A 22,490-nucleotide genomic window follows, 5' to 3' on the forward strand; every position below is an offset into this window, starting at 1 on the left:
GTTTCATAGAAGTCTGATCTGTAAGGATTATATTAGAAGGCTCTTTTCCACAAGAATAATTGAGTTATTGTTCTTCCAATGCAATGCAATGCTATACTATCCGTTACTGGTTTTCTTATGCTGTTTATAAAAGAAAGCATGAAAAGATTATGTATCTATAAAACTTATGTGTGGATCTGTTAACCAGAATAATATTTGAAAACATAGTAGGTGCAGGGAGATGGAAGGAAGGCAAGAAGACTGAATACAAGCCTCTAGTGATCTTTCCTTCCATAAAACACCAAATTTAATGACTACCCACACACACACCAAAAAACACCTTCATAAGAACCAAAACTCAGGTGAATGACCACAGTACCTGATTTTAAACTCCTATTAAGAAAAGAGACACCAAATAAGGTAGAAAAGAGTCTTGAGTTGCCTACATCACTTCTCCCTAACCCCAGCAGAGGCTATGTGGCACGGATAGAACCTGTGCACTTGTGGGAGGGAGGGTGCAGTGACTGTGGGGTTTTACATTGGAACTCAGTGCTGTCCTATCACATTAGAAAGCAGCATGAGGCAGAATTCAGCTGGCACCCACAGAAAAAGCAGGTCAACCAGCCCTAGCCATAGGCAAATCATCCGACTGAACTTGTTTGAGTTTCAGCAAGTTCTGCCACCATAGGTTAAAGTGCTCTGGGATCTGCAATAAACTTGAAAGGCAGTCTGTGCAATAAGCACTGCAATTCTTGAGCAAGTTCTAGTGCTGTTCTCGGCTGAGAATCAGTGGACATGAGGTGTATATGACTAAGTAAGACACCAATTAGCACAGCTAAGGGAGTACTTATGTCACCCTTCTCCTAAACCCAGGCAGCAGAGCTCCCAACTCCATGAGGCACATCTTTCTTTTGATTGAGGAGAGGTGGAGTTAAAGTAAAGTGGACTTTGTCTTTCAACTTGGATGACAGCTCATTCACAGTAGAACAAAGCATCAAGCAGGGTCCCGAGTACCCCATTCCAGGCCCTAGCTTCCAGATGACATGTCCAGATACACCCTGTGTAAGAAGGAAACCTGCTGCCTTGAAGGGAAGGAACACGTTCTTGTGGGATTCATCACATACTGACTAAAATCCCTTGGGCATGGAATAATCAGCAGTGGTGATAAAGGAATACTTGCCACAGGCCTTTAGTGAGCCTCAGAGAAACACTGGCTTCAACTAGGACCCAGCACATTCACAGCTGTATTGGACACAGGAGTGCTTGTGTTACCCTCTCCAAATCCAAGCAGTTCAGCACTGAGAGAAAGAGAGAAGAGAGGTGTGAGAGAGAAAAAGAGAGAGAACGAGAGAGAGAGAGACTAACTGAGACTCTGTTGTTTGAGAGAAAGTAGAGGATAAGAACAAATGCCTATGCCTGGTAATCCAGGGAATTCTCCTAACTCTCACCCAAAAACATCAGGGCAGCACATCCATATGTCTGAAAAAGCCACAGCAACACTGGGCTTCAGGTGCTCTCTAATGAAGATACACTGAAATGACCAATGACATAGATTGCAATGCCCATGTTCTTTCAAATACCTGGAAAGCATTCCCAAGGAAGACAAGTAAAAACAAACCCAGAGTGAAAAGACTGCAAAAAACATCTGAATCGTCAATGCCTAGACACCAATAAACATCCACAAGCATCAAAACCATCCAAGAAAACATGACCTCACCAAATGAACTAAATAAGGCACCAGTGACCAATTTCATACATATGTGACCTTTCAAACAGATAATTCAAAGTAGCTGTTTTGAGAAAGCTCAATGAAATCCAAGATAACACAGAGAAGGAAGGACTTCAAAATTCTATCCTATAAAGTTAACTAAGTATTTAAATAATTTTTTTAAAAATCAAGCAGAAATTCTGGAGCTGAAAAGAGCAATAGACATGATGAAAAATGCAACAGAATCTCTTTAACAGCAAAACTGATTGAGCAAAAGAAAGAATTGGCAAGCTTGAAGACAGGCTATTTGAAAATACGCAGTCAGAGAAACAAAGGAAAAAAGAATAAAAAAAAGAAACATGCAAACAGGTTGTAGAAATAGCCTCAAAAGGGCAAATCTGAGTTTTTGGCCTTAAAGAGAAGGGAGGGAGGGGACAGAGAGAGAGAGAAAGAGAGAGAGAGAGAGAGAGAGAAATAAGGGTATAAAGTTTATTGTCAGCATCATCCTGATACAAGAACCTGGCAGAGACACAACAAAGATAGAAACTACTTCAGGACAATATCTCGATGAATAATTGCGAATTTCTTCAACAAAATACTTGTAAACTGAATTTAGCAGCACATCAAAAAGCTAATCTGCTACAATCAAGTAGGTTCTATCTCTGGGATAAGAGGTTGGTCCAATATACACAAATCAATAAATGTGATGCATGACATAAAAAGAACTAAGAATAAAAACCACATGATTATCTCAATAGATGCAGAAAAGGCTTTCAATAAAATTCGACATTCCTTCATAGTAAACACTCTCAGTAAACTCGGTATTGAAGGAACATACCTCAAAGTAATAAGAGCCATTTATGACAAACCCACAGCAAACATTATACTGAATATACAAAAGCTGGAGGCATTCCCCTTGAAAACCAGCACAAGACCAGGATGTCTTCTCCCACAATCCTATTCAACATAGCATTGGAAGTCCTGGCCAGAACAATCGGGCAAAGAAAGAAATAAAATAAATTCAAATAGGAAGAAAGAAAGTCAAACTATCCCTGTTCCCAGATATAATGATTCTATATTTAGAAAACTGCATAGTCTTGACCCACAGTCTCCTTAAGCTGATAACTTCAGCAAAGTTTTGGGATACAAAATCAATGTACAAAAATCATTAGTATTCCTATACAACAACAAAAGTCAAGCTGACAGCCCAATCAGAAATGCAATCTCATTCACCATTGCCACAAAAAGAATCAAATATGTAGGAATACAGCTAACCAGTGAGGTGAAGGGTCTGTACAATAAGAATGGCAAAACACTGCTTAAAATGGAATGGATAGAAAGAACCGTTATTATTAAAATGGCCATACTGCCCAAAGCAACTTACAGATTTAATGCTATTCTTATATCAAACTACCAATTACATTCTTCACAGAACTAGAAAAAATTATTTTAATATTCATATAGAACAGCAACAACACAAAGACTGTATAGCCAACACAAGTTTTTTGTTGTTGTTGAGACAGGGTCTCACTCTGTCATCCAGGCTGGGGTGCAGTGGCATGATCATGACTCACTGCATCCTCAACCTCCTGGGTTCATGAGATCCTCCTACCTCAGCTTCCCAAGTAGCTGGAACTATAGGCATGTGCCACCATGCCCACCATGTGTATTTTTAGTAGAGACAGAGTTTTGCCATGTTGCTCAGGCTGATCTTGAACTTCTGAGCTCAAGTAATTCACCTGCCTCGGCCTCCCAAAGTGTTAGCATTATATGTGTGAACCACTGCACCGGGCCTAGCCAAAGCAATTCTAAGCAAAAAAAAAAAAAAAACAAAGCTAAAGGCATCCGGTTACCCTACTTCAAACTATCCTAGAGAGCTACAGTAACCAAAACAGCATGGTACAGGTACAAAATAAGACACATAGGCCAATAAACAAAATAGGAAGACCAGAAATAAGGCCACACACTTACAACCATCTGATCTTCAACAAAGCAGACAAAAACAATGAGGAAAGAACTTGCTATTCAATAAATGGTGCTCGAATAATTGGAAAGCCATATGCAGAAGATTGAAATTGGATCTCTTTCTTACATCATATGCAAAAATCAACTCATGATATATTAAAGACTTAAATGTAAAACCCAAAAATATAGAAGAGAAACCCCAGAAAGCAACATACACAATACTATTCTGGATATAAGAACTGGCTAATATTTCATGAGAGAAAGGCCAAAAGCCATTGCAACAGAGGCAAAAACTGATAAATAGGACCTTATTAAACTACAGAACTTCTGAACAGCAAAATAAACTATCAACATAGTGAAAGGACAACCTATAGACTGGGAGAAAATATTTGTAAGCTATGCATCTGAGAAAGGTATAATATCCAGTACCTATAGAGAACTTAAACAAATTTACCAGAAGAAAACAACCCCATTTAAAAAATGGGCAAAAAGCACAAATAGACACTTTTTCAAAGAAGACATACACACTGCCAACAAGCACATGAAAAAATTCTCAGTATCACTAATCATTAGAGGAGTGCAAATCAAAACCACATTAAGATACCAGTCCACACAAGTCAGAGTGGCTATTGTTAAAAAGTCAAAAAATAACAGATGCTGGCAAGGTGGTGAAGAAAGGAAACACACTGTTGGTGGGAGTCTAAAGTAGTTCAGCCATTGTGAAAAGCACTATGGCAATTCCTGAAAGAGCTAAAAACAGGAACTCTCATTCAACCCAACATTCCCATTGCTGGGTATATCCTCAAAGAAATGTAATCGATGTAACATAAAGACATATGCACACATTCACAATAGCAAACATGTAAAATCAACCCAAATGCCCCTCAATGGTAGACTGGAGAAAGAATATGTGGTACATAGGCACCATGGATCATTATGCAGCCATAAGAAGAATGAGATCATGTCTTCTGCAGGAACATGAATGGATCTGAGGACCACTATCCTTAACAAACTAGCACAGAAACAGAAAATCAAATATTGCATTTTCTCTCAAGTAGGAGCTAAATGATGAGACCACATAGACACGAAGAGGGAAACAACAGACATTGGGGCCTACTCAAGATTGGAGGGTAGGAGAAGGGAGAGGATCAGAAAAAATAACTATTGCGTCCTAGGCTTAGTATCTGGGTGCTGAAATAATCTGTACAACCCTCATGACATGAATTTGCCTGTATAACAAACCTGCACATGTACCCCTGAATCTAAAATAAAACTTTTTTTTTAAAAAAGGGATTTTAACAGAGAACTTCCCAAACAAAGAGAAAGAAGTCAATACTCAAGTATAAATTTATAGAACATCAAACAGATTTAGCCCAAACAGGAATACCTCAAGATATTTATTAGTGAAACCCCCAAAGTTCAACAATAAATAAAGGATTCTAAAAGCAGAAAGAGAAAAGGAATAAATAACAATGGAGCTTTAATCTATCTGGCAGTAGACTTCTCAGTGCAAACCTTACAGGCCAGGAGGGAGTGGCATGACATACTTAAAGTGCGAATGGAAAAAATCGTTTGTTCCAGAATAATATATCCAGTTAAAATGTCCTTCAAATTTGAAGGACAAATATGTTTCCAGACAGATAAAAAATGAGTGATTTTATCAACACCAGAACTACCCTATAAGAAATGCTAAAGGGAATGCTTCAGTATGAAATAAAAGAACATTTATGAGCAGTAAGAAATAATCTGAAAGTACAAAACTCACTGGCAGTAGTAAGAACACAGAGAAACACAGAACATTATAACACTATAATTGTGGTGTGTGAACTCATATCTTGAAGAGAAAGATGAAAATATGAACCTATCAAATAACTACAAAAACATTTCAAGACACAGGTAGTACAATAATATATGAATGAAAACAACAAAAAATTTAGGAGGATGAAGTTTACAGTTTTTATTAGTGTTTTCTGTTTATGCAATCTGTTGTCATTTAAAACACAAGTTATAAGATATTATTAATAAGCTTCATGGCAATGCTAAATTTTAAAAAAATAAAATAAATATGCAAAAAACAAAAAGGAAGAATATAAAACAGAAGACCAGAGAAAACCACCTTTGCTAAAAGGAAGATAGGAAGGAAGAAACAACAAAAATGAAGACCGCGAAACAAACAGAAAACAAATAAAATGGCAGGAGTAAGTTTGTACTTGAAAATATCATTTTAATTGGGCTAAATCCTCCAATTAAAAGTCATAGAGTGGTTGAATGGATTAAATAAAAAAAAGACCAAATGACCTGTTGCCTAAAGGAAGCATGCTTTATCTGTAAAGACACACATAGAATAAAAATAAAGGTAAAGAAAAATATAGTCTATGCAAATAGAAACCTAAAAAAGAGCAGGAGTCCAGGCTAGGGGCTGTGGCTCATGCCTTTAATTCCAGCCCTTTGGGAATGCAAGGCAGGATCATCACTTGAGTCTAGGAGTTTGAGATCAACCTGGGAAGCATAAGAAGACTCCTTCTCTACAAAACATAATTTTAAACATTTAGCTGGACAAGATCGTGGATACCTGTGGTCCTAGCTACTCAGGAGGCTTAGGTGGGAAGATCACCTAAGCCCAGGAGTTTGAAACTGCAGTTAGCGATAATTGTGCCACTGCACTCCAACCTGAGTGAGAGAGTGAGACCCTGTCTCAAAATTAAAAGGAATCAACTTAAATTTAAAAAAATATTAGGAGCAGCCATAGTTATATCAAACAAAGTAGATTTCAAGACAAAAACTATTAATGAGACAAAGAAAATGATTATATGATGATAAGGTATCAATTCAGTCAGAAGATAAAACAATTCTAAGTTTGTACCCATTACTGGAGCACCCAGATAAGTAAAGCAAATATTATTAGAGCTAAAGAGAGATATAGACCCTAAAGCAATATTTGGGGACTCCAGTACCCAACTTTGAGCACAAGACAGATCTTACAGACAGAACATCAACTAAAAGAGATTAGACTTAATCTACACTATAAACCAAATATACCTAATACATGTTTATAGAACATTTTATCTAGTAGCTGCAGAAAATACCTTCTTCTCCTCAGCACTTGGGTCATTGTGAAGGCTAGACAATGTGTTGGGCCACAGAGCCTTTAAATATTCAAAGTCCTTAAAAATTCAAAAAAATGAAATTATATAAAATATCTATTCATACCACAATAAAATAAAACTAGAGATCAGTATCACGAGAAATTTTGGAAAGTATAAAACACATGGAAATTTACATAATATTCTCCTGGATGATGAATGAGTCATGAAGAATTTAAGCAGGAAATTAAAAAATTTCTTGAGACAAATGAAAATGGAAACATGACATACAAAAAACCTATGGAATATGGTGAAAGTAATAGGAAAGTTTATAGCAATAAGCACCTACATCAGAAAAGTAGAAAAATTTCAAATAAACTACCTAACACTCCATCATAAGGAATTAGAAAAATAAAAACACACCAAATCCGAATTTAGTAAAAGAAAAGAAATAATAAAAATTAGAGCAGAAATAAATGAAATGGAAATGGAAAAACATACAAAAGATCAATGAAACAAATAGTTGCTTTTTTGAAAAGACAAAAAAAGACCAACCTTTAGCCAGATTAAGTAAAAAAAGAGAGAAGAAACAAATAAGATCAGAGATGAAAGAGGAGACATTACAACTGATAGTGCAGAAATTAAAAGGTTTATTAGAGGTTACTATGAGCACCTATATGCCTATAGATTGGAAAATCTAGAAGAAAGGAATAAATCCCTAGATACATAAAACCTATCAGGATTGAACCATGGAAAAATCCCAAGCCTAAACAGACCAACACAAGAAATAAGAGTTACTTATTATTTGTAAATATAATGAGTGTTTACTAAATATCATTAGGTTGTGTTAGTCTTTTCAGGTTTGGGACTTCTTCATGGTTCAATCTGTAATAAAAAGTTCCTCAGCAAAAATAAATAAATAAATAAATAAATAAAAGCCCAGGACCTGATAGCTTCACTGCTAAATTTTGCCAAACATTTAAAGAATAACTAATACCAGTCCTACTCAAAGTATACTGAAAAATAGAGGAGAAATGAATACTCCCGAACTCATCCTATGAGGACAGTATTATCCTGATAGCAAAACTAGACAAAAACACATCAAAAAAAGGAAACTACAGGTCAATATCTGATGAATATTGATGCAAAAATTGTCAACAGAATGCTATTAAACCGACTTCAACAATACTTTAGAAAAATCTTTCATTATGACCAAGTGAGATTTATCCTAGGGATGCCAGGGTGGTTTGATATTTTCAAATCAATCATTGTGATAAATAATATCAACAGAATAAAAAGCAAAAAATGTCTGATCATTTCAATTGATGCTAAGAAAGCATTTTATAAAAATCAACATTCTTTTATCATAATACCTTTTAAAAAACTGGGTATAAAATGAATACACCTCAACACAGTAAAAGCCGTATATGACAGACCTGCAGTTAGTATCATACTGAATGTAAAAAAAATGAAAACTGAAAGTGTTTTCTCCAAGATCTGAAATAATACATGAACACACACTTGCACTGGTGTTATTCAACACAGTACTGGAAGTCCTAGCTAGAGCAATTAGTCAAGAGAAAGAAATAAAGAGCATCCAAATTGGAAAGGAAAAAGTCAAATTATTTGACTTTTTTTCAGATGATATGTTCTCATATTTGAAAAATCCTGAAGATTCCACCAAAAAATTATTAAAAGTAATAAATTTTGTAAAGGTGAAGGTTACAAAACCAACATACAAATACCAGCGACATCTCCATATGTGAATAGTCAACAATCTGAAAGGAAACCAGGGAAGTAATCCTATTTACAATAGTTACAAATAAAATAAAATTCCTAGGAATAAATTTAACCAAACTACTGAAGATCTCTATAATGAAAACTACAAAACGCTAATGCAAAAAACTGAAGTACACACCAAAAACTAGAAAAGTATTCAGTGTTCATATATTGGAAGAATCAATGTTGTTAAAATGTTCATTCTATGAAAAGCAATATACACACTCAATGAAATCCCTATCAAAATACCAATAGCATTCTAACAGAAGAAAAATGTAATCTCAAAATTTATATAGAACCCCCTCAAAGACTCAGAATTACCAAAGCTATTCTTAACAAAGAGAACACAACCAGAGGAATCACATTACATGATTTCAAATTATACTACAGAGCTATTGTAACCATCAGCATAATACTGGCATAAAAAGAAAAACATAGACCAATGGAACAGAATAGAGAATCATGAAATAAATCCATACATCTACAGTGACCTCATTTTTGAAAAGTGTGCCAAAAACATACACTGGGGAAAGGACATTCTCTTGGTACTGGGAAAATTGGTCATCCATATGTGGAAGAATGGAACTAGATCCCTATGTCTTACCATATACAAAAGCCAAAGAAAAATTGATTAAATACTTAAATCTAAGACCTCAAACTATGAAACTACTAAGAGAAAACATTGTCTCCAGGACATTGATCTACCAAATATTTCTTGAGCATTATCCAACAAGCACAGGCAACCAAAGCAAAAATGGACACATGAGATCACATCAAGTTAAAAACGTTTTGCACAACAAAGCAATTAACAAACTGAAGAAACAAACCACAGAATGGGAGAAAACATTTGTAAACTGCTCATTTTAGAAAGGATTAATAACAATATATAAGGAGCTCAAACAACTTCATAAGAAAAAAAACTATTAATTTTATTTAAAAATATGTAAAAGATTTGAGTAGATTTTTCCAAAGAAGACGTTCAAGTGCCAAACAATATATTAAGGTGCTCATCATCACTGATAGAGATATGCAAATCAAAATTACAAAATTACATCTCAACCCAGGAAAACTTTTCATTTTGTCACTTATTTGCGGGAGTTTAAAATTAAAACAATTGAACAAATGGAGATAAAAGAAGAATAATGGTTACCAGAGGTTGGGAAAGGTAGTAGTGGGTGAAAGTATAAATGGTTAATGAGTACGAAAGTGTGGTTAGATAAATGACCTAGTATTTGATAGCACAGCAGGGTGCTTATAGTCAACAATAATTTATTGCACAATTTAGCATAACTAAAAGAGTCCAATTTGGATTGTTTTTAACAGAAAGAAAAGATACATGCTTGAAGTGATGGACACCCCATTTAACTTGATGTGATAATTATGCATAGTATCAAAATAACACCTCCTATGTACCCACAAAAAAAAAATAGTAAGGTCAATTGAGAAATTAATGCAATTTATTATTTATGAAAAAGAATAAATGACTTACATTTTCTATTGAGAAAAATGAGTGCTCTGCATGGAATTAGAGAAACAGGGTGATATTGAGAGAACAGTTGTAAACGTATTGTTAAGAAAAAAGGATAGCCAATTTTAAAATAAGAACTGTTTTAAAGTAGAAGTTTGGGAAATAGAAAAGAATTTATTGCAGTTAATTGGAAAAAACAGATTTGTCAACACTAACTTATGGATTAGAAATAGAAGTGAGAAAAAGTAAAATAAAAGATAACTCATTATCTTAATTCAAAAATACTATATATGTAATATATACTTGTATTTTTAATGAATATTTTATTAATAAAATATTTAAGAATACTTAAAAATACTAAAAAGTAAAGTGTTTATCATGTTATCTGACGTCTAATGTGAGTTCTTTAGTATTATGTCACTAAATTTGTAAATCAAAGGTTTCGGTTAATTACATTTATGGATATTATAGAATTTGATTCAGAAAATGCTTTTCCAGTAATTTCAACTTATTAATAAAATGCTAAATACTTCTTTATGATGAGCAACAGTAAGATTATCTAAGTAGATCTCTCATCTGTGTCTATTGTGACACATGGTTTAGAATCTTCTAAGAGTTTAATCCTTCCATCTAATTTTTTAGTTCACCCAATGTGAATCAACTCAGTGTTTCTCATAATGAAACTTGATATTCAATTTTATTTTAGCTAAGGAAACTTTGACTGAATTAGTTTTATGTTCCTTTCAATTTCTTTATATGCATTAACTTTTTTATAAATATCAAAATCCATAACATCTTAAATGTGTCTATTTGTAGTGATTCATTTATGTTTAAGTTGTCTAAGATTTTGAACAGGCATGCAAAAGTCACATTAGTGGCAGAAATTATTCCAGATGGATATGTTTCTTCTGCATTTGGAACTTTATACCAGTAATATAAAAATACTTCATGATATAGTCATCCAATATGTAATTTCATTTTACAACACAGAGTGAGGGAAAAAAATAAAAGGTGATAGATCCCACTAACACCACTGGTGCATTAAATGATCATTAATGTATAATTTCACATTTTCTTTTATATGGAAAATTAGTTTTGCTATTATGTTGAATCAGATTACTCTAAATATGCATGAATACTTACAGCTTTCCTGTCTGTCCTTTTGGATAATAAATATGAATGCATACTCTCTAGATGGCAAAGCACCATTTAAATGTAGGTTCTTATTATAAAATTTTTACCTTACTAATGACAAGGAAAAAAATGCTTCATGGTACTTACTTTAAGAAAATGTTACAGGTTTTTTTTTCTTTTCAGATGTTGATGTTAGCTCAGGTCATCATCAGTTTTTCAACCTAACTGCAAAGAGTTCATTGATTTACTAAACTGTGTTTTAAAATAGCATGAATGCCATGTGTACCAGATTATTAAAGTGTGTTCAGCTCTCTCCTCTTTTGGATTTAAAGAAGTTCGATAGATTAAAGCTTTCTAAGTCAATTAGTTTTTTTCCTACTCTTTTTCTCTACTTTTCTATTTTCATAAGAAGCTTAAGCTGATAACTGAAAAAATGTTGATTTCTGCTTCTCTCTCTTTGCTATTTCCTGAAGTTTTCAGGGGTGATATTTTAAAATCAGCCAGGAAATTGTGTGCTGTTGCTTGCAATATTATCATTTGATTTTATAGCCAAATAATCAGTTTAGATTTCCTGAGACAAACAGATGGGAATATGTAGAAAAAGAAAACTACAAGTGAGAATTTCTCAATATGTCATTTTTCATGTACTAAGTAGAAATCTGATTAAGCATATTTTAAACATCTATAGATTTTATAGAATTTATAAATACCAATAGTAAAATGTATATAAAAATAGCAATGTATACACACCTGTAACTTAACCTATTAAAAGTCTTTAGAGTACATTAATCAGAAAATATTCACTAAATGTGTTCTATGCTCCAGGCACTACTCTGAGTGGCCGGACTAGGAAAGGAAATCAGAAATAATTCTTGATAAGGAATTGACAGTCCTGTGGAGGACTGAGACAAGTAACAGTCATATATCCAGGAGGTAGGAGAATGTAAACTGAGCATCTCACCAAGGCTTTGTGTCTGAGATACTTTTCTACGGGGGAAAAACATGTCCAAATTGATACCTGAAGTTCAAACAGGACAGAGTCTAGATAAGAGTTAGTGGACAATTCTAGGCAGAGGAAGAGAACCTTCAAATACTATATATCAGGGGGCAAGGTGCATTGGGAAAACACAAGAAGCTCTAAATGTTTGAGTGTTACATTGTAAGAGAAAAGAGCTGTGAGGTCAGGCTATAGGGTAATCAGGGACCAGGTCAAAATCAGCCATGTTAAAGCACTTGGATTTGATCCTGGGGCAATGGTGAGACAATGGAAACCCTTCACAAGAGCTGCACACCCTCAGATTTGCATTCTTGTGGACAGTGCAATCACAGGTTGATGAATTAGGAGTCACGAAGACGAGGTTTGAGGGCAGTCTTAGTAAAGCAAGATGTGGTAGCCTTGACTTATGTAAATAATGCAAAAGAGAAAGAAATCAGGATAGATATTTAGGTGAAGCATAATACATATGAGACTAAGAAAAGATATCTTGGCTTAAAAATGAGTAAATTACTTAATAAACTCTCAGAAAGTTTGCCAAGAAGGAAGATTCCCTTTTTAATGCTTTGAGTTATGTGGTGATATAAATTCGTATACAGTATCCAATCTGAAAAGGAACAAAGTAAGATTTTTAATCCTGTGTAAGTTCATAGTAAAGTAAGTAACTGGTGGACATTTCATCACCCTCAGCAAATTTATTCATTATTTGCCATAAAATAATCCTCATCATTATTTATTTTCTATTATGTAAATGAAGAAAACATTCAAGTATTTTAAAATTTTAGAAGCATTCTAATTTGGTATATATTTAGGCCTTACTTTAATGGTATAATATTGCTAGAAAAAGCATTTGTTTCATAAATCCCTTTGAAATCATTTCCTAAAGTTTGTCTTTACCACATAATCATATCCCTCTTTTTATACTGCATTTTGCTGGTATAAATAGACATGCAGAGATCGAGTTCCAGTCAGTAATAACAAGCTAACCGTATATGGTACAATTAATTTTTTTACTAAGCTAAATAAATGAGGTATTGTTTTATTCATACTTAAAACTGAAAGCTTTTAGATTATATGTGTGCATTAGTAAACCATTATGCCCTGCATTATTACTGGCTTTTTTTTTTTTTTTTTCAAAAAGAGGCTGCCCACTTGACTACATTTTATTAAATGTCTTTTTAAAAAATAAATTGTGAAACACTACTTCCATTTCCAATAAAGATCTCCTCTTTTTATTGTATTCTTAAATGCAAAACAAGTCCAAAGTTAATTGCGGTAACCTATCACTTTTCTTTGCAGAATGCAATATAACTCCTACGGGATCATTTAACATTCCTACCAATCACCAGTTTCAGTGCACTTTCATACCAAATTCATTAGCAAGGGAAGGCAACCACATTAAATGGGAAAGAATTTATCCCACTCCAGTAAGCTGTGCTTTGTGCCTAACACTGTGTCTTTCTATGCAGCATTTAATCTCCTGATTCCACTCTAACAATGTTACACATTCTTATAAGTCTAACATTTGAATTTAGAAATCTGTTTGCCTTAAAATGATACCAGACAATTCAAAGACAAACCTATATGTTTCCGTTTTTTGCAAAATATAAGAGAGTATGTTTTTCTATTATTTCTTAACCGTGTGATATTTATATCATCAAAGCACATTTGTGATATGTGGTATTTGCTTTCAAAATCAGTAGGTAATAAAAATTAAGTAGTTTTCGTTGTTATAAGGTGATATGTATTGAATTGTTTCAATACAAGTAAAAGAATATCTATATAAAATTTAAATTTGAACCATCATGTTAACAATTACCTCTTCTATAAACGACCTGGTATCTTAGCTCATGAAATGTCTCTAATGAGGAAGGAAGCCTGGTAAGTAAGCACACAGTCTCTTGACACCTTATTAAACAGACAGATCTCGTACAATGCCAGCTGTAGCCACATTCTTCAGGAACAATGAATAAGATCAGAGTAAAAAGATTTGGCAGTCTGAGGAATCTGGTCACAAGCACTACTTTTAATACCAGTCCAGAGCCTCTTCTGACCATCACCATTTCCTTCAGTGTCCTCAACTGCATGATTTACATATTCATATATAATTATTCTCATTTTGTGATTAATCTCCTTTCCCTCTTGTTAGGGATTGAATTGTGACTCCTTGAAATTTGTATGTTGGACCCCTAACATCCAATGTGGCTGAATTTGCAGCTCAAGGAGACACCCATCTGCATGCCAAGGATAAAGACCTCAGGAGAAACCAACCCTAATGGCGCCTTAATCTTGAAGGGCTGTGTGTATGTTTTCACATAAATACTTACTTCTCATGGTATGCTCATGCACTGCCTGACTGAAATAGGAAGCAGGTGATCAGTGACAGGAGTGAAATCCCACCAGCCTTACATGGGCGGGGGGCGCAGTGCCAAATATGTGAGTCCCTTGATGGCTTTAACCTTACAAAGTTGAGGCTCACTCACAGAATGGAATAAAAGCATCCTTATCTGTTCTCAATTTGCTTACTTGATGTTTCCTTACTTGTAATGGGAGTGAATCATGAAATTGTATCATCTCTTTCAAGAATGGAAGCAGTTTTCCAAACCAACAATTACTCATATCCTTTAGGAAAAAATAATTCCAGTCAGTTTCTTAGTATTATGACCTTAGTCTATGTACAAATTTCATCCAAAAGAACGTAGATGGCCATTCTGGCAAACTGATTTGATGAATTTTGTGCGATCCAGAATATCATTTCTGCATTCAAAGAGAACCTCAACTCTTAAGAATATCAGAAATTCACTGACATGGCCTTTAACAAATCCAGATATATCCTTCAGACATCTGCTCTACAGTGTTAAAAATTTTGCCAAAATACAATTATATTAATGAGAGGAAAAAGCAAATATTGAAGGGATGACTGATGGACTGCCATGGTTACACTGAGATGAGATTGTCTTCTCTGGGGTAATTGTGAAGTCCAGCATTTCTGGAATGAAAATCATTTCTGTTATAGTGATAGTGGGAGTAAACCTCATTGTCTACATTATCAGTCCCTATAACAGTTTAAAAGGAAAAGTGGTAGTCAGATGCCATGCCAGGGAGACACTCATTCACCAATTTTTCCATGACACTGGAAATTTTCATCCTGCACAGATCCAACCTAGATACCATTAAGTGAGAGAAAGTCATTCAGAATCCTTCCCCTCATACATCATATGTCAAAGAGGTAAAGAGATCATTGTGTCTAATAGGGGAAATATGTGGGCATGCGAAAACACACATACCCCTTCAAGATTAAGGTGCCATCAGGGATGATTTATCCTGGGGCCTTTCTGCTTGGCTTGCAGGTGGCTGTCTTCTTGAGGTGTCCTCACATGGTCTTTTTCTGTGAAGGCACTCTCCTGTGTCTCTTCCTCTTCTTATAAGAATACTGGGCCTATTGGGCTCCATGTTCATGATCTCATTTAATCTGAATTACCTCCACAAAGGCCCTTTTCCAAATTCAGTCACACTGGATGTTAGGGGTTTAACATATAAATTTTGAGGGGACGTCAATTCAATTGAAAACAAAGAGAAAAGTATATTAATTAAAAAGCTTTTCCAGAATCCCAAATAGTGTTGGATATAGATATTGTCAGTAAAATATAAAGAAGAAAGTGAATCTGATACATATTTTGGATATATAATGAGCAGGGTAATGGTAGATGGTGTCTCCTTCCTCCTCGCTCTGATTTGAGGCGATATTTATTGCTATTAGCTAGACCAGAAGAGACCAACTCTGAAGCTAAGGAAGGAAGGAGACACAGGTTCGTATTTGTCATAAATGTGTGATAATATGCTTATGAAATGCCTCAGGAACATCTCCTGGAAGAGTATATACCTAAAATAATTTTATATGCCAACTGAAATATACTTTAGTTAAGAGGATTGAAGAAATGAGGGCTGTGGAATAAATACATTTGGTGAATAGAGACTAGCATTTGTAATAGCTCTTGGATGGCAAAAACATTTTTCACATGGTTCGTGGGTCTAGTTAGAGAGGAAAACAATTTTTCTTAGGTCCAATTCACCTTGTGAGAGAATTTGGCTTTATTCTAAATTCAAAAATCAGTTTTCTTGGGAATTTGCATCATAAGAGATCTAACTACAAAAAGGTATATAGAAAACAGTCCGCTTGGTACTTCTCAAATAAAACTCCTTATTTATAAATAAAGTACTTTTATTTGGTCAGGAAAAAACACCTTATATGATTGTGTTATGTTTGATCCAAAAATAAAATGGTACACAGAAAAAAAAACTTGGCAGTAATAATTTTCTGAGCATCAGGTGGAATAATCACATTGAATTTATTTTCCATAGAAACTCCTAGAGCTGGAACATGAATAATGTTAATATTGATTCAGTCAGAGAACTTTCAATGTTTCAAACTTGATATTAGATTACTTGGATATTAATTAATGGGATCATCATCAAAGGCCAAATGACACCTTACATATTTATAACGAATCAGTATTAAGTTATAATTTTAAAAATCATACACTATTGAATAAAATATCTATATTTGTATTGATCTACCCTCCTCTACTTGTTTTTAGATGTATGATAATCGGCTTTGGGTGTTAAAGCAGCTAGGCTTTCTTACACAAGCAATGATTGAATTAAAGGCTAACAACAGTGAGAGCTTCACCAGAGCAGATCTTGGGGAATGTAAGTAAGGAGCTCCCAACTGGGTTTTGTTTTGTTTTGTTTTGTTTTTCTGAGACAGGGTCGCACTCTGTTACCCAAGCTGGAATGCAGTGGCACAATCATGGTTCACTGCAGTCTCCATCTCCTGGGCTTAAGCGATTCTCCCACTTCAGCCTCCCGAGTAGCTGGGACTACAGTTATGAATGGCCATGCCTGGCTAATTTTTGTATTTTTTGTGGAGATGGGGTTTCACCATTTTGCCCAGGCTGATCTCAAACTCCTTGGCTCAAGCAATCTGCCAGGTTTGGCTTCCCCAAAGGGTAGGATTATATGTGCAACAGAATTGTTGCATATGGAACAAGAAGACAGTTAACAGCTGATACAGTGAGTATCATTACAGGTAGCTGTGAACTTCATCATTCTGGCTAACAAATTAAATTTAAGCTGGTCTTTTTGAAAATCTCAACCATGAATTATATGATTCTTGAAAGTATTATAAGCAGTTTTACTCTTTTATGGAATATACTTTCTGTAAAGATGAGGATTTAGTGAGCTGTTGAACTTGATTTTGAAAAAAAGGTGAAATCTAGATTATTATAATTTTAGTACAAGATTAATAACTGTATCACTTTCATTCACAAAAGTTTTACAATGCAGGATTAGTTTAAAAATATTAGATGAGAGTTGGTCATGGTCCTTTATTTTCATCTGCTGGTTTTCTTTATATTTTTGTCTTTTCCTTTAGCTATTTTGGATAAAGACTATCTTAATTATTTTCTATGAAAGATTGAGCCTTATATAATCATTGAAATAATGTGAATATCCCTGTAGAGAAAAATAATTTGATCCTACTTATATGTGAATGTATTTATCATAGATTTTTGCTCAACTTAGCACAATTAATAATTGTGGGCACAAAGTATCAGTCACTGTAAAAACATGCACATTTAGATGTTATTTCATAAAACTTTAGCCATTGCACTATGAATACTAAAATAAAATAATGATTACAAATACCTCAGCTTTGGGCATCGAAAAAGAAACTGTCATATAATTCTTACTGATTACAAGCTATCAGTGGCTTATTGAAATATTAAGATAAAAATGTTATTATAAACACAATGAATCATGTTAGTGATAAGAAAATTTTTACATTAAAGTTTATATATACTAGGGAAGAGACTCCAAGAGCCATAGACAGCTAACTAATGGTAAGTATTTGCATTAGAGGTCATTATATTTCTCTACTCACCTACACAAAAAATTAGGTTTTAACTAATCAATAACAATAGTGTATAATCACATAATCTTAGATCTGGAAATTTCTTTACTTAAGTGTAAACTGGTCTCAGCTTCCTTCCAAAGTAGGCATGCATAAACTTTAATTTCTGGCAGATGTTTTCTCAATCATATTTAATAAGAAATAAATTCAAATTTGAGAGCACCTTGTGGTGGACTCTCCAATATCATTCTCTTCCTCCCAAATCAAGTATAGGTTTACTGAATTAGCCTCATTAGGAATGATCCTGGTAATCTCATCTCTTTTGCTTGGTTTAAGAAATTCCTGTGACCAAACTGTCAACAATAAGACACAAAGAGATATATGTTAAGAACATATATCCCCAATTGCTATTGACGACTGTTCATTGATCATGAGGAGAATCAGGCTTAGAATGAAGCAGACAAAAAGAATAAAAACAAGCAGAGTTGCAATAAAAAAAAAGTGGATCCTTAAAGACCTGAGTGTGTAACTCATCTAACCAATCCTGAAACCCAAATTACCTCTAAGTATTCTTTTAAGTGAATGAATACATTTGCTTATCGTTTAAGTGAATTTCAGTTGAATTCTCTATTTCAGTAATTGCAGCTGGAAAATGCCAAATAGTAATAAAACCACTCTCTAAATTAATAATCCTTCTTTATATGCTTGCCACTGTGTTAAATTCCCTCTGAGTACAATATATATGAAGTGGGCCTCATGTTTTTGCCTTTGAAAAATCCACTGTGACATAGTATACTTCTATTCAAAAATGTGCTATTTAATTAATGTTTGAATTTCTCCCTCCTCAATGACCTTGTTTGTTCCAAACACATAGCTATAAGAGACAAATTATCAGAGGAAAAATGATAAATAATATGCATTTACAATGTAATGCATACCATGGATAAGAGTAACACTAACACAGTAGACATATGGACCACCAGACTCAGAAGCAGGCAGAAATGTCCAGGAATTCATATTTTAAGTTAAAAGAAAGCAGAATGTCAACACTTTCAATGAGGGTCAGAGATTTAGAAACAATTGTAATGAAAAAAGGTCATGGTTAGATGTTGACAAACTAAACGAAATAAATTAAAGGACACAACACAGTCTTTCAAGTGAAGCTTATAAACTTGATAACTTAGAAATTCAGAATAAAGTAAAATCTATCCTTATGCAGAATTTGAATTAACATACATGATGACTGTTTGACTGTATGTGTGATACTGTCAGTATCACCACAGAAGAGGATTTCTGAGTCTTCAGTGTAAGAGACATATCTGACCTGAGGCATGGAAGAAAAAAAAGACAATAAAAACATCAAGTAGGAGATAAAGTCAGATAAATAAAGAAAAGGTGAACTCTAGATTAGCTAAAAAAAAAAAAAATCCAAAAGTTAAGAAGAGTTTTGTCACTAAGCAGGTCAGCAAACCACATCAGAAAACAAAATTCAGATAAAAGTGAAAATAATACAGCAATCTAAAAATTCTATGTATTTGTATGTAGCTTAACAATATACAGAAAGTTATATATTTTTTAAATAGGCTAATTAAAACCTTAAAAAATAAAGCAAAAATCCTCTAAGGGCAGATGGGAAGGCAAATAGAAATTCTAAATGTAAAACACTAATCAGTGAAATAACAGAAAAGAAATTCTATTTTAACAAATTCTAACATAGTCAAAATACAATAATAAGATGATTAGTGGGTTGGAAAAATATATAGGAAAAAATTGTCTATTATGTAGAACCTTATAAAATATCTCATGAAAATGTAATTAATTGGCCAGGTGAGGTGGCTCCTGCCTGTAATGCTAACACTTTGGAAAGCTGAGGATGGAGGATCATCTGAGGTCAGGAGTTCAAGACCAACCTAGCCAACATGGTAAAACCACTTCTCTACTAAAAATACAAAAATAAGTCAGGCGTGGTGGTGTGTGCCTGTAATCCCAGCTACTCAGGAGGCTGAGGCAGGAGAATTGCTTGAACCCAGGAGGTGGAGGTTGCAGTGAGCGGAGATCATGCCATTTTACTTCTGCCTGGGCGACAGAGCAAGACTCCATCTCAAACAAACAAACAAACAGTAATTAACTGTATACTGTGGAGTACTTTGTCACTGTTTCTTTTATTTAACATAATCTTTACAAGGTTCATTCATGTTGTAACATGTATTTTTTTATTGCCTAATAAGTTTCCATTATTAATACAGTAGTGTTAATAAATGGATGTATCACATTTTATCTATTTATCAGCTAATGGATATTTGAATAATTTCCATTTCTTGGCTATTATTAATGATGCTGCTGTGAATAATTGTGTATAGGCTTTTGTGTGAACATATACTTTGATCTCTCTTTGGTATATATCTCGGAGTAAAATTGCTGGGTCACATGGTAACTCGGTAACTCTGTGTTTGACCATTTGGAGAATTGCCAAACTGCTTTCCAAAGTGTCTGCACAATTTTAGACCCTCTTCTCAATACTTATTATTACTATGCTGTTTTGTTTTGTTTTCAACTTTAGACATGACAGTGAGAAATAATATCTCATTCTAGCTTTGATTTGCATTTCCAAAATGACTAACCTGTTGAGCTTGTTGTCATGTGCTTATTTGCCCTTTGTGTAATCTCTTTGGAAAAAAGTAAAGAACTATTGATTTCAATATTTACTTATTTTAAAATGTGGTTATTTGCTTTTTTATTATTGAATTGTAATAGCTTTTTATATATTATAGAGACAATCTTTTATTAGATATATGATTTGCAAAATTTCTCTCATGCTGTGGGTTATCTTTCAATTTCTTGTTGATTCCTCTCACAAGTCTATTATGTTAATATATCCGATTTCTTTTTCATTGCTTATCTTTTTTTGTCATATCTAAGAAATAATTGCCTACCCCAAAGTCAAGATGACATACACTCCTTTATTTTCTAAATGTTTTATAATTTTAGCTCTTGCATGTATGTCTTTTATGTCTTACTATTTATTTACACCCATTTCTAGTTCATTTTTATACATGCTTTGAGGTAAGGACCATCTTGGTTCTTTTTCTTACTAATATCAAGTTATTCCAGAACCATTTGTTGAAAAGACTATTTTTTCCCCACATTGGATTTTCTTCACACATTATTCAAAAATAAATTGACTGTAAATGTGAAGTTTTATTTCTGGACTTTTAAATCTAGCCCATTTTTCCATGTGACTGCCTATTCTTATGCCAATACCACACTGTGTTTATTACTGTAGCTTTGTAGTTCATTTTGAAATTGAGACCTACAAATTTTTTAACCTCATTCTTCTTTTCAAGATTGTATCAGTTATTCTGGATCATTTGAATTTCCTTTTATGTTTTAGAAAAGACTTGTTAATTTCTGCAAATAAATCATTGGATTTTTGATAAGGGTTTTGTTGACTTTGCAGGTCAATTTGGAGACTATTGCCATCTTCACAATATTAAGTCTTCTGACCCCTGAACATGAGAATGGCTTTACTTGGGTCTTTCTAATTTCTTTCAACAATGTCTAATGTAATGCTTTAGACATTTCTTTTGTGACATTTCTTTCTAAGCACTATATTATTGTTGATTTCATTACAAATTGAGGCTTAATTTTTTTTTGTTTTCATTTCACTTTTGGTTTGTTCATTGGTACTGTATAGAAATATAATAGATTGGTGTATATTTACCTTGTATCTTACAACCCTATTAAACTCACTTATTAATTCTAAAAGTTTTTTCTTTATACCAGATCAAATAATCTAAATAGAGACATTTTTACCTCTTCATTTCTAAAACAGATGTCTTTTATTTCATTTTCTTCCTTAATTGCACTGGCTAGAACTTGCAGAACGATATCAAATAGAAGTGGTAAGAGCAGATATCTTTCTCTTATTCCTGAGATTAAGGAAAAATCATTCAGTCTTCACAGTTAATTATAATTTTTTCTGTGTATTTTGCATAATGCAAAACCAAGAACACAGAGGAAGAGACAAGAACTGCTGACACTTGTTCCCTGGGAACAAAACTGACCCTCAGGAAAAAAATCTGGCAATGTATACCTAACTACACATAAAGCTTGTTATAACCTTTGCCTTCTTTTTGCCTGTTTTTCTTTCCCTTCTGAAATGAGTTATTTTGCAGTTATTATTTCTCTCACTATTGTAAGCTGGATGTGTTGCAGATCTTCAGACCTAAAGAGATTTATCCCCACCTGGAATTGATCTAGATAATAAAACCTGAATGCCGATTTCAGCCTAGTCTGATGAAAGGAAGCTTTAATATTTGTTGAAAAGAATGGCTGTATTTTACATCAGAGAGGAATTTGAATAATTTGATGAACATAGGAAAAACTGTAATGTATTTAAAAAAAACCCTTTATATTTTTTGAAACAATCATATGAAGGACATTTGTGTGTGTGTGTGTGTGTGTGTGTG

General features: G+C 33.7%; 1 protein-coding gene across 14 annotated transcripts in view; it reads left to right on the forward strand.

Moving 5' to 3' along the window:
• Positions 1-22,490, forward strand: part of LOC108588543 (serine/threonine-protein kinase Nek4-like) — a 272,894-nt gene that overhangs the window by 192,386 nt on the left and 58,018 nt on the right. For 13 of the 14 annotated variants that reach the window (XM_078350157.1, XM_078350159.1, XM_078350160.1 and 10 more), the window contains one exon: positions 16,709-16,820. The exons of the other annotated variant lie outside the window; for it this stretch is intronic. The gene's annotated coding sequence lies outside the window, so the exon portion shown is untranslated. The remainder of the gene's footprint in view (positions 1-16,708; positions 16,821-22,490) is intronic. 14 annotated transcript variants of the gene reach the window in all.

Source organism: Callithrix jacchus, chromosome 15 (assembly GCF_049354715.1).
Source record: "Callithrix jacchus isolate 240 chromosome 15, calJac240_pri, whole genome shotgun sequence".
Taxonomy (NCBI): Eukaryota; Metazoa; Chordata; class Mammalia; order Primates; family Cebidae; genus Callithrix; species Callithrix jacchus.